The sequence below is a fragment of the Ursus arctos genome, unplaced genomic scaffold (assembly GCF_023065955.2).
Source record: "Ursus arctos isolate Adak ecotype North America unplaced genomic scaffold, UrsArc2.0 scaffold_13, whole genome shotgun sequence".
Lineage (NCBI taxonomy): Eukaryota > Metazoa > Chordata > Mammalia > Carnivora > Ursidae > Ursus > Ursus arctos.
In genome coordinates, this window is record NW_026622797.1 from 22705533 (window position 1) to 22719509 (window position 13977).

Sequence of the window (13977 nt, forward strand, 5' to 3'; positions counted from 1 at the left end):
GCTCGAAGGAATTTTGGAAAGATACACAGTAATAATAATGACAATGTTGGTACCTGGTGAATGGGGTGGGGAGAAAACGTGAGCAAACAGAGAACTGTGGTGAGAAAGAGATTTTCTTCACCCATACGTTTCTTCACATTTCTTTGTTTTAGAACCATGTGTAATGCACTAGTTATTTAAAGATTAAATGAAAACATTAGAGGTAAGAAAATGCAATAAAAGGATAGCCATAGAACAAATAGAAAAATATATCTCACTCTACTCACAAGATTAGCCCACCCATCGACTTTTGTTTTTTTAAAGATTTTATTTATTTATTTGACAGATGGAGAGCGTGCGCACAAGCAGGGGAAGTAACAGAGGGAGAGAGAGAAGCCCGCCCTCCACCAAGCAGGGAGCCTGACACGGGACTCGATCCCAGGACCCCGGGGGTCACGACCAGAGCTGAAGGTAGACACTTAACCGACTGAGCCACCCAGGTGCCCCTACATAGACGTTTTCCAGGGAGAGTGATCGTACTCTTTTCGACTCTTTTCTCTGGTCACAGAAGAACCTCTCCTTTGTAGAAACCGTAATGATGTTATCTTGGTAGAAAACATTTTCTCTGTGTGTGTGTGTGTTTTAATGGTTTTATATTTTAATTCCAGTATAGTTAACATACAGTGTTATATTAGTTTCAGGTGTGCAATCTAGTGATTCAACAACTCTACACGTTATATTTATCCAGAAAATAGAAAGCATTTTCCTACCTTCAAGGTGATCTTCCTCTATAGATGTTTGGTAGTTCCAACCACTCTAAACTTGACTTATTCCTCCACCTCAACTGACTGCAAGAACTGAGTGTCAAAATGTGATTTTGTTCTATTGACTTGTTATGAAATATTTTGGGGCTCCTTTTCCTTTGATCTGCTTTTTTAGAGTTCATCAGTGCTGACCACTTTTACTTACTACAGCGATGTTAATCAAAGTTTCTTTCTTTTTCTTCTCCAGTTCCTTGGATTCAGAGACAAAGTGTTGTTTTGACTACTTGGATACTGGAATATGTTCAATTATTTGAATTTCGCTTTGATGGATAGACCCACTTCTTATCATATCATATGCTGCAGATCATATCTGCGTATCGTATCTGGATGTCATATCTGCAGTTAAAAAATGCCCCACCTCCACTCAGTTGAAAACCCAGTTTACACCTTCATCTTTATAATAAATGGAGGTCATTCAAAAGGGATGGGTTGTTGGCACCTTTTACGTAATACTAATCCTGAAAGTCATCAGGATAGAAACAATCAATACCACCATAAAGACATTTTTTCCGCTTCCTATGTTTCCCTCGTCTGAAGGAAGAGAAAGAAAATATTTTTTTTTCCTTTTACCATCCCTCAAATTTCCCAGAAGTGTGTCTTTTCATTCTTTGAAGAGATGGACAAACATCTAGAGGGCAGTCTTGATATTATGCTTGCTACTGACTTGGGGAAAGTTTCCTTGAATTTAGAGATCACATCCCCTTTCTTATATCTCCATCATGATAGTTGTTATAGTTTAGAATGTGTGACTTTATAATGCACATCAACCATCCTTTCTAGACTTAAGTTACTGTGAAGGCATGGTCCTTATCTGTTGGCTAACTTTTGCATGTATCCCAGTAGAAGGCAAGTGCCCTGGCACGCAGTATAAGCATGAATGAGCATATGAAGGAAGGAAGGTAGGAAGGAATAGACTTTGAGAATCTTTCTGGGAGAGACACCAGATAATGACTAAAAAAAAAAAATTAAAAAAAAAAAATCCTCCCTTTCTTTTAAAGTTCTGATGTCTGGACAGGCTCAGGAAGTCCAATGAGAATCTTAAAAGTTAATTGAGTTTCCAGGTTTCCAGGCAGGAGTGTGTTTCTGTCTTAAAAGGTAATTTTAGATTACTCCCACCCTGGGAAATTTTAATTAACGGTCATATAATGGTGGTGACCATGAAAGCACTGCACGCCAAGAGAGACAAGGCAAACTGGGACAACCTGGAAATGAGATGTTATTTATTTATTTATGCAGGTAAGCACGTGGTTATCAAGACGAATAGTCTTTAAACTCGAGTGTGCGTCAGAATCACCTGAAGGTCTTGACACAGATTTCAGGTCCTACTCCAGAGTTTCTGATTGAGTAGCTCTGAGGTAGGGCCAAAGGATTTGCATTTCTAACTAAGTGCTCTGTTGCTGCTACTGCTGCTGCGTCTTCAGGCACCCACACTTTGAGAACCACTGTTTTGTCTTGCCTCTTTCTGTGAATTTTAATTGGAAAATTGAATAACTGTTTCCTCTGTGCTTTTCTGCCTGGCTGGCCTCTCTCCTACCATTTCCTTTAGACTCTTGATTCCTGGCAAAGTTTTATATATTATATATTATATAAATATATATATTATATATTATAAATATATATATAATATTAAATATATATATTATAAATATATGTAATATTAAATATATATATATATATATATGAAATAAGTGCTTCTTGTGATTCTGAAACACTCAGTTCTTTATATTTAAGAATTCAGGAAGTAGCAACATTCCAACAGTTCAAGTAAATCATCTGTCCAGATAGAATTATAGTCATTTCTCATTTCTCATTCTCGGAAGTCTCCCAGAATGGGGATTCTTGAAAAGTCTTCCTTAAAAGGAATGAGTAATCCATTCTTGGGACTTGGCCAAACTACGGGTGTCTTCTGAAGGGAAAGCATAGAGGACGAAAATTTCCAAATTTACCTGTTCCTGGTATAGATTTTCTCTACTATCAATTCTGCACTTCTGTTTGTTTACTCTGCTTTTTATTTATTATTATTATAAACCCAATGTTTGAAGGCAAATATGAGTGAGAAATAAGAAGATAAAGGAGAGAGAGAAGAGATGGAAGAATTGGAAGGAAAATAATACCTAATTACTTAAGATACTCTCTAAGGATGTGACTAGGAAATGGATAAGAAAAAATTCAAATAAACTTATGAAAATATATTCAATCTCACTGATAATAAAATAAATACGAATTAAAGAAATAATAAGGTATAAGATTCTACTTAAGAAATTGACAACATTTTAACAATGATGATTTCTTGTATAATAGAAGGCACAGCAAAATGGTAATTTTTAGATATTGCTGATGGAATGTGTATTATAAGAAAGTTTGAATGATTTCAAAACAATAAATACCACTCTATATTATAATGTTATCATGTTAAAAGATCAAGTATTCAAAAAATCTCCCATATTTCTTTTTCTCTTTGTCTAGATTTCACAGCCCATAATTACTACCACAATACTTTCCTTTCTAGGTTAGATGAAAGAATATGATCACAAAATGGTGCACTCAGATCATGGACTTAATGTTGAGGGACAATCATTAGAGTACTTAATTAAAAAAATGCAAGGGGCTAAGACACAAATCAGGAGAGAGACTTAGATTTTTGGAGACAGAGAGGGCATCCTAAGTGTGAAATATGTACATGACTCTCTGTCAGTGGGAGAATTATTGATGGGCAAATACCAGAACATTTCACTAATTTAATACCAGATGACAGGAAAATCCATTTGAATCAACAAAGAAAGAAACAATATTTTTTCAACTGCAATTCTAATGCTTTATTGTACAAATCGTAACATTCTAAGCTAATGAACTGGTGTGAATATAAGGATGATTTGACTTAGTCCATTAGTTTTTCTGTTATTTGTATGTTAATGAAAGTTCTAAGTACTTGAAAACAATTTATTTTAGTAAGTAGGATAAATTCTCCTTCTCCAATCCTATTTATATTATTCATTGGCTGTAGCAAAACCTTTTCCTTGGACTAAGTGAAACAGCCCCAGTCCATGTTTGAATGATACCATTTCAAATGACTGAAATCTAACTTACTTTTACTACATTGTGTATGAGAATAACTAACTGAACATGAATGATTGATTGCCAAATGGTGTGGTTTAAGTTTGTTAGAGAAAGACCAATAAATGAGGAAATTTGTTTATGAAAATGTTGCATTTGCTGGCATGTCATTCATCCACAGTATCTCTGTTTTCTTTGCTGTATAAGAAATTACTCCAAAATCTAGTGGCTTAAAATAACATCCTTTCTTTTGCTCCTGATTCTATGGATCAGCAATTTGGGCTGGGTCTAGCTGGGCAGTCATTCTTGGCCGGGCTCGTTCATATGACTGTGGCCAGTGACCAGGGCAGCAGGAGGCCAGTTGGTCTAAGATGGCTTCAGCTCATGTCTGCCCCACATGTCTCTTACCCCCTAGCAGGCCAGCTTGGACTTGCTTACATAACGGCAGCAGGAGTCTAAGAGACTGTGGAAATGTGCAAAGGGGACAGGCTTGGCATTCACATGAAATTGTTTATTCCACATTTGAATGGCCAATGCAAAAGTAACAAGGTCATTCCATATCCAAGGGGTAGAGAATAGATTTCAATCTGTTTTATAAGTCTATGAATTCTTGGCTTTATTTATTGTGTGTTTGTTTGTTTGTTTTTGTCATCGAGTGTATGACACAAATGTAGTAACACAAAGTGGTGCTGCTTCTGGCTTGGTAAGGATCTTAACAGCTGCATGTAAAGATGACAAGCATATTTATCTTTTGAAACTGAAAGTTCCTCAGCATGGGTTTTTTTTTTTTTTTTTTAACTGAAGTATAGTTGACACAGAACAGTTTATTAATTTCAGGTGTACTACATAGTGATTAGACCTTTATATACATTACCAAATGCTCACCCTGATAGGTGTCGTTACCATCTGTTATCATACAAATATGAGAGACTATATTCCCTATACTATACTTTTCACTCCTGTGACTTATTTATTTTATAACTGGAAGTTTGTACTTCTTGATCCCCTTCACCTATTTTTGATGGTAGCCACTTGTGTTGTCGTTTTTGCAATCTGCCACAGACCGGTAGAATTTTTCTTTTTAAACACAGGATATTACGATATCAGTTGTCAAAATAAGCTATTCTTTTTCTCTTTTTTACGACATAGGATATTTGTTGGCATGGTGATTTCCAGTGAAGTTAATTGTTTGATATTAAGATATAGAATTAATTTAATTGCATTCACATTCTCTAGATACTCTCTGTTCTTTAATGGCTGTTCATCATCTACAGAATAAAAGCAACTGAATTCCTTAAGAATCTGCCATTCATGACCTTCCCTACCTCCCCACCCCTGGACTCCAGCCATGTTTCCTTCCTCACCCCCGCTGGACTCCGGCCATGTTATACAATTTGCTATTTCATGGACACCTCAGGAGCTTTTTTATCTCTGTGTAGGCGTGTGAATGTTTATGTGCAGGAATTAATCCACCCTCCGTGAATGCCTTTTACTTGTTTATTTGCTTAATTTTCCTTCAGTTCCTCAAGCATCGGCTTAACTCTGTGTACTTTCTTTGATGACCTCCTTTGCACCCAAGAAAGTTTCAGGAGCAAGCACAGCCTCTATGCCTTATTACCTATCAACAAATAAAAATGATCTGTGCTCAAGTGTAATTCTACCTTTAAAACATGAGCTTCTTGGGAGCAAAGAATGCATCCTAATCACCTTTGTGTAGGCTGACTTAACCTTGTATTTAACGTATACTAGATGTTCAATTTTTTTTGAATTATTAAATGAATGAAAGGGTGAACGAGTGAAGAACTAGTCGTATTATTCTCCTTTTTTTAAATCTATGACAAATTCTTTACACTTCTTTTACCGTCTCATATAATCTCATAGTTTTAGTCATCAGTGCTCCACAGCTGATTCTTAAATCTTTTTTCTGTTTGGTTTGTGTTTTTGTTTCTTTGTTTAGCCATGACTGTTTTCTTGAGTCCCAGGGGTATCTCCAAATGGCCTTTTTGATAGTAACACCTGTACATCCTGCTGTTTTCTTAAATATAACATGCCATCATCCGAATGCTGCGTCTTTCTCAAAGCTTGCCAGGAATCTGCGTCCCTAACTCTTACAAGTGCTGCAGTCTGTGACATTCCCACCTTCCTAAAAATTCAAGGGGTCTTTTCTGTATCTTCATTTGGGCTTTGAACAAGATGAGTGATATAGATAATCAAATACGGTTCTCATCTGCATCTTACCATCACCAAAATCAAATCTCAAGAAAATTACAGGTTTTCCCATAGTCATTTTGATCACAAATGTTAAAACTGAGACTCAAACTCAGGTCTGTCTAATTTAAAAGGACTGTGTTCTTTTACCTCTGATTTCAGGGTGGTGGGGATGGGTTTGATGGGGCTTGCTAACTCATTGATCAAGGATAAAGAAAGGAAGAAAGACATTCTTATTTCTCATTCTTCCTCATTCTCCACACCCAGGTGATTTCCAAGTGCTTAATCTATCTTAGCAACCTCTTCTCGTCACTATCTCCCTTTTCCCTTTAGCTCATGCTTCCTTAGCTCATTCCTCATTGCTTCTTTTGGTAATTATCGCACAAGCTTTCTAACTTACCTCCTTTCCCCAGTATCTCCTGAGTTTTAGGGCAGGCAATAACTTATCTTAATATCTTCACATAGACTAACTGACCTTGCATAGTAAGATGCTCGATAGAATTTTTGAGTTGCATTTTACTACTGAACTTTTTTAAACTGAGAGTATTTTTCTAGAAATAATAAATAACTGTAGAATATGTGATGAGTAGCAACATGGAAATTTTTATCGGCTTAACCTAATTAAAGAATAAATAAACAAAATTTTTCTTTTCAGAAATCAGTAGCAGGTGTTGCAATTAAAATATAGACAGCAGATTACAAAATGTATTGATAAAATGGACACAGTCCCAGTCATTTAACTGTGTTCTGGTTACCTAAATCCACCTGCTGTGGAAGCCAGATAAGTGTTTATTTGCATTTATGTGCTAACATTTACAGACAGACATTATTTACAAAATTTTGTTTATTATATCCTGAACACATGGGTGTTTATTCTGACCGTTATACACATATTTGTGTTTTTTAAGCCAGGAGAGAACATTAGAGAAGGAAAGATATTTGTCTGGGATAGTGAATTAATATTAGCTTATGCTTATGGGTGTTTACTGCTTTCTAGGAGATGCACTTAAAGCTTAAAGGCATTATTTCATTTAATCTTCATAATAACCGTATGAAATAGTTATTCTAATCCCTATTTTACAGATGAGGAAATACAGACTGAGGTTAAATATCTTGCCCAAGATCATTTAGCAACTAAAAGATAGAATGGATTTTGAAAGAAATTTCTGAAGCTTCAAAACTCAGTAGGAGAAGATTGGTTTCAGGGCACTGGAGGTAGTAGATATCTTCTTCTACCATGAGAGGTTGGATTTCAGTCATAGGGGCAGAGTCTCAGTAGCAGGATTCAGTCTCTAGAAGCCTTGCTAATGTTAGTCCTGCCTTCCTAAACCTTGTCCAAATGTAAATGTCAAAGATCTGTAAGCTAGAAGCTAAGTCCCATCTACAGCTCTCAACATAATCCTAAACACAGTAAGGAAGGATTGGGATATAAAATTAGCGACCTGTTGTATTTATCTCCTATTTTTGCAGGGTAGTACCACAAACTTGATGGTACCACTATATATTTATTAGCTCAGAGTTCTGTAGGTCAGGGTCTCACAAGGCCAAGATCAAGTGGTCTGCAGGATGTGTTTACTTCTGGAGCTCAGGATCCTATTCCCAACTCACTCAGGTGTTATAGAACTAAGTTCCGAATGGGGTTGGAGTGGGGCCTCTGTTCCCTTGCTGGTTGTCAGCTAAGGCTTTCCAGTCTCTTGCCACCTATTCCTCTCCATCCTCAAAGCCAGAGATGGCGACTTTCTGTTGTGTTGAATCCCTCTCACACTTCAAATTTCCAGCCCATTTCCTTTCAAAGACTCGCATGATTAGGTCATGCTAACCTAGTTATCTTTCTTAAAGTAAACTAACTTAGGACCTGATGACATCCACAAAGTCCTTTCACAGAACCACCTAGATTAACTTTTAACTGAATAACTTAAAGAAGGTGTATGTATACCAGGGAGCAGGGTCTTATAGTCATCTTAGAAATCTACTAATATCTGTCCAAATTCCAGCATCTGAGATGGACTTCTTTGCATCTACATGCTACACTCCTGGGAGCTAATAGTCCTCTTAAACTCCATTTTACTTACTTACATATTGTGCCAGGTATTATTTAATATCAAGCATTATTCACTCATGTAAGCACTAAACATATATTTTGATTTTTCTGAGTCTAATGCCAGCCTATCTGGCTGTGGTTATGACTCACCTAGCTTTTCTCAAGTAACATCTTGTCCTGTGGTTTTCATAGGAACTAAACCCCTCTTCCTATGCCCTTTGTTTAGGCTTGATATGTAGCTTTAACCTCATCGCATCACCTAGAATCATTAATTTCCATTGAGACTTTGCTATAGGCTGGGTCTTGAGGACACAGAGATCAATAATACATACAGCCATTATCTGAAGAGGGCATAAATGGTAAAGAATAGTTGGCTTATATTATTATACACCATCACAGAGATATTTACATGCTCTCTCTACTGAGAGAAAAAGGAAGGGAGTGACCTTGAGCAAAGTCTCTATGGATGAGTTGAAGCGCCAGGTGAGCCAATGGAGGCAGAGTGTTCCAGATGCAGAGCGTGGTGCATTAATGAAACTGCGAGATATTTGGAATGGTGGATGCATAGGGTTAGAGGAGTACCAAAGTGAAAAGTAGTTAATGATGCTAAAGTTTACAAATTACAGTGAAGATGTAAAACCTAGGAATATACCAAATATCACAGTAATTATTTATCATAAGGCAGAAACTATAAGAAATGAAAATACATTTACATGTATTACAAATACACAGATACAGTATAATGTTAAGATATTTAACACACCTCTCTCAATCCAAGTCAAGAGGACAAAAATTAATGAAGATCTGCAGGACATGTACAATATAATCAATATGGCAGATATGTGTATTGAAGTTTATACCCCAATATGGTATGCTTTCTTTTCAATCAACATAGAATAGTAAAAAACCTGACCATATCTAAGGTCTTAAAACTCTTGTGTTACTACTTTGTGCTATTGTTCTATGTAGATTTCTTTATTAAACCTTATTAATTAGTAGCAAATTCGATTAGCAATATTCGATTAATATTTTCAACTGTTTGTGCCTTTTTTTTTTTTTTTTTTAGTGAGCAATCTTAATATGCTATTTGTTTTTTCCATGTTCCCTTTCAACCTTTTGGCTGGAATATCCTTGGAAATATCTTATGATGGTTATTTTACATTTTTACTTTTTCATTATGAGTTGCTCTAGATCAGCCATTTGTAAATGATTCATGGGGATAGAGTGGGACCAGAGCTAAATGTCAGGCTGTCCAGAGTAACAGGAGTGTCGTGTCTGAATACAGAGCGCTGTGTCTTTCAGAGCAGCCTTTTCCTCTTTCAACTTCACCAGCAGACTGCTCCATGAAGATACGCTTTTTTTTCCAATTTAATATTATATACAGCCCACTTATTTATACCTTTCAAGCCTTCACGCCAAACTGGAGTCAGAGAAGTTATCTTTCTTATCCAGTCTTTGTATTTGTTCCTCTTGTTCCAATGAGAAATTATTGGTGTTTCTCTGAGGGATGCCACTTTGGAGAAGGGAGCTTTGTGAGGTTTGTCTGAGATCTAAAGGATAGAGTTGTGCTTCTAAAGCTTACTCTTATTATTTAGTGATGATTACTGGGAAGTTGAGGAAAACTTCTTTAATCTCTCCTTTTAAACTATACATTTAATTTTCTTTTTTTTTTTTTAGATTTTATTTATTTATTTCAGAGAGAGAGAGAAGGCGCGTGCGTGCGCACATTTACTGGAGCAGGGGGAGGGGCAGAGGGACAACCAGACTCCCTGCTGAGCAGGGAGCCTGATGTGGGGCTTGATCCCAGGACCCTGAGATCATGACATTTATCACTACATAGTATTCTTATAGTTAAGTATTTTGTTAGGTAATAAACTTTGTGTCCATTTTCTCTCTTTTAACCGGTAGAAATTATTTAGAAATAAAAACCCTGGATTTAAAATATATAGTAATACATTGATATGTTTTGCATTTTTCTCATAATAACTATTTTTAAATGGTGAATGTGTCTTTGCCTATGCATTCAACTGAGAACAAAATAATACTACATTCTATAGTTTAAAAATTTTATTTTTAAATAAAACTATTTTGAAGCTGTCAGTGATGTTTATGAGTGCCAAATATTTTTCATTGAAAGGAATTGACATTTTGAAATTTTTATAGGTGTCACATGATACATCTCAATGTTAGACTTCACAATATACTCACTGCACATAAAAAGAAAGTGATGATAATTGGGGAAAATTCTAATATATTAGTATAATCATCTCCAAATCAACATTATCACATTTGCTTAGATTGTTTTGTCACACTCAAGCTAGAAGTGACTTTAAATAATTTCTGTCTATTGTAATTCTGTTATTCCTGTTATTGTATAATTTTGCAAAATATAAAATGTTCTCATTATTCAAAGATATGGTAGTAGATCATATTGGTAGATTTTAATCTCTCAGTAGATTGTATGTTTTATGTGGACAAAAATCATTTCTTTTACTTACTTTTGTACTCAGGGAACTTGGCACAATCTCTGTTAGGCTTGTTTTAGGTATTTGTTTAATGGATTTACTCCTTTTCATGGTCCTAATTGCTTCTGATTCTTGTTCTTACCACTTAGTAGTGGTTTCTTGAAGACGAGGGGAACTCCTGTCTTTCCTCTGGCCTTTTAACAATAGAAATTTAATCTTAATATTTGAATTCTTTCAGAACTTTATCTTCTTATCTTTTTTCCCCCAGAATATTCATGTATCTCACACCCAGTTTCTCCAGTCTTACATGAGAAAGGTACATGTGTCACAATTAATGGACTGACATCATTTACTAAAGTCCATATGTGATTCAGATTTCCTTAGTTTTCTCTACTGTCCTTCCTCTGGTCCAGGATCCAATCTAAGATACCATGCATTTAGTAGTCATCTGTCCTTGTACTCCTCTTAGTTAAAAGTTTCTTAGACTTCCCTGTTCTTGATGAACTTGACAGCTTTGAGGATTACTAGTCGAGTGTTTTTTTTTACTTCCTACTGTAGACATCTCAGATATACACAAAAGTATAGAAAATAATTATGCTTCATGACCTAAACCCTCTTCTAGACTTTGCTTTTCTGCATAACAACTTTTGAGTAGGTTCTTCAAGCAAATTCCAGCAATTTTGGAAGACTTTAGCTTGCTGCTTAAAGTCCATGTTTACTTTTTGCATCTTTTCATGATTTGGCCCCATTCCCCATATTTGGTATGTATCATCATACTTTGAGATATGACTTGGTAACTATTTCTTAGTTTTATTAAAGATGGAGTTCCCCTTTAAAATTTTGTTTTTATTATTTATATATTGTTTTTAGTTAGGAGGGGTTAGGATAATGTAAGTTTTACTCTATCATCTTCACCTTCAACTAAAAACATGTAAAGGAATATAATAATGTACTAGCAGATTTTATTTTGTTTTGTCTTACAATGGTGGAGTATGAACAGTAGATAAAGCCTATGGGGGACATGAACAATGACTGCCACAAGTATGTAAAAAAGGAATACTCTGTATCAGCGATAATAAGTCCTCTGTGAATGTAGTTATTGAAACATAAAGAACTTTCTGGCATCCTTGTAGAGTGGATTTAAGCACATTGTAGTTTTAAAAAAAATTAGTTACTTCTGAGGTCCCACTTCAGTCCTTTAACTCTATTATTTCATGATTTGTTTTTCTGTAAAACAATTAGTCACAGGAATTTTTAGATTCTTAAATGGGAAATTCAAAGCAGTCTGATAAGACACATTTTCTTTTTAGTAATTTTTAGCAGAAAAAGAGAAAAACTATACTTAAATCTTTTTTTTCCTGTATACTGCTTGATAATAAAAAAATAAAATAATAATCGACAAAGGAAGGAACAAATAGATTTAAAAAAATTTTAAAGCTACTTTGAGATTTAAGTGATTCGTAAATGCTGTGAAAATGGTAATTATATGTATATTGTGTATGTACATACACAATATACATGTTTATATATTATATATAATATATATATAGTAGGACATATAATTTCATCAGCCTTTTAATGATCTTTCTTCTTAAAATTTAATTAGCAAAATTTATTTATGGTACAACAGCAATTTGTTGCAGATACAATTGAAGAGGCTTTCTTGCAGTATTTAAAGGCACCAACTAAACAAAGGGAAATAGTAAAATGTTCAGCATCCTGATCTCAGGGGGAAGGAAATGGACCAGAACATGCTTGTGTTCAAGCTGTTCTAGTGACTTCTTCAGAATATTCTATGAGCACTACTCTGTATTTCAGAATAACAAGTTGCTGGAACAGCAACACCATCAGCATGAATTTGCACCTTTGGTGGATAATCATAAGGCTTCATTTTTCCGAAAGTCGTAATTCACATCAGCCTACTGCACTGAGTGAGATAACATTATTTTCTTGTTCATGGAAATAAAATTCTACAGGTAATTTACTGATGTGCTAATTACCATTTTCAATGATGAGCTAAGGAACACTGTGGTTTCTCAAATTGTTCCTACCCTGAAAAATGTATTTATATTTGTAAAAACTCTGAAGCATAAAATGGTATTAGTCTTGTGGATTGCTGCCAAACATGGTAGGCAATATGCTTTATATATATATATATTTTTTTTCTTTTCTTTTTTTTGTCTATGATTAACTATGTTTGAGCAGGAAATGCCATAATGGTTGATTTATTTGTGTGTGTGAGTAACAATTTCTCCATAATATCAGTGATGAAAACATTTCAGCATCCGTGAAGGTTTAGCAGATAGAAAGATATATATATGTATATATATATATTCCTTTTTACACAACAGAAGCATTGAACTGCTAAAGCCCTGCAAAGGAAATAATACCTCCATTGATTCAAAATTTCAAAAAGGTCTTTATTTTAATTGTCTGCTACCTTTAGTTCTCCCACCTGCATTGCTTGCCGCCATCTGGCCATGCTCCAGCTTTTCATTCTCAGTCATTTCTAAGGCTTTTCTGTTTGCTTTCCTGTCTCCAAACTTACACATATAGGACTCCAATTTATCCCTCAAAGTTTATTTTACCCTTCCTCTATGAAATCTGTCCCGATTTCCCAACGGGTTTCTAATGTTGTCTTTGATATCTCATTTTGTTCCTCACTCAGGGCTCTTATAACTGTGCGCCTTAATCAGGGCTCGCGTTATTAGATGTGAAATATGGTGATTGAGGTACTTGTCTTATGCTTTTGCCTATTTGTGGACTTCTTGAGATCAGGAGCTTTGTTTTTCTCATTTTTTGTTTGTATTTCTCCTTTCTTCACACTTAGCTCTATAACACTGTGATACTACACATGACATATGGACATGGTAAATTACAATAGGTGTTTCTTGATTAAACTATTGACTGAAATGTGTCTTACCATCATTGTCTCCTTCCTTGGCCTTGTAGATATTGTTCTCATTGTTTTTATTCTAATTTCTGGCTGTTCCCTCTTGCCTGCTCATTTAATTTTTTTTTTCTTCTTCATATATTTTTTATATATATGTATATTAAGATTATCTTTATTTATTAGAGAGAGAGAGAGCACAAGCAGCAGGAGGGGCAGAAGGAGAAGCAGACTCCCTGCTGAGCAGGGAACCAATGTGGGGCTTGATCCCAGAACCCCAAGATCAAGACCCAAGCTGAACTCAGACACCTTGCTTAACTGATGGAGCCACCCAGGTGCCCCAATTATATTTCTTATCTATCTCCATTTTCCCAAACCTATGTCAATGTCGTGCATTTATTCTTCTGTCTTTACCACCTTGTCTGCTTTCATCATTCCCTTCCTGAGTATAGTAACCAGAGGTGCACAAGCCTTAAAAGTGTTATTTTGTACCACCTTTCTGTACTACCTGCCTGA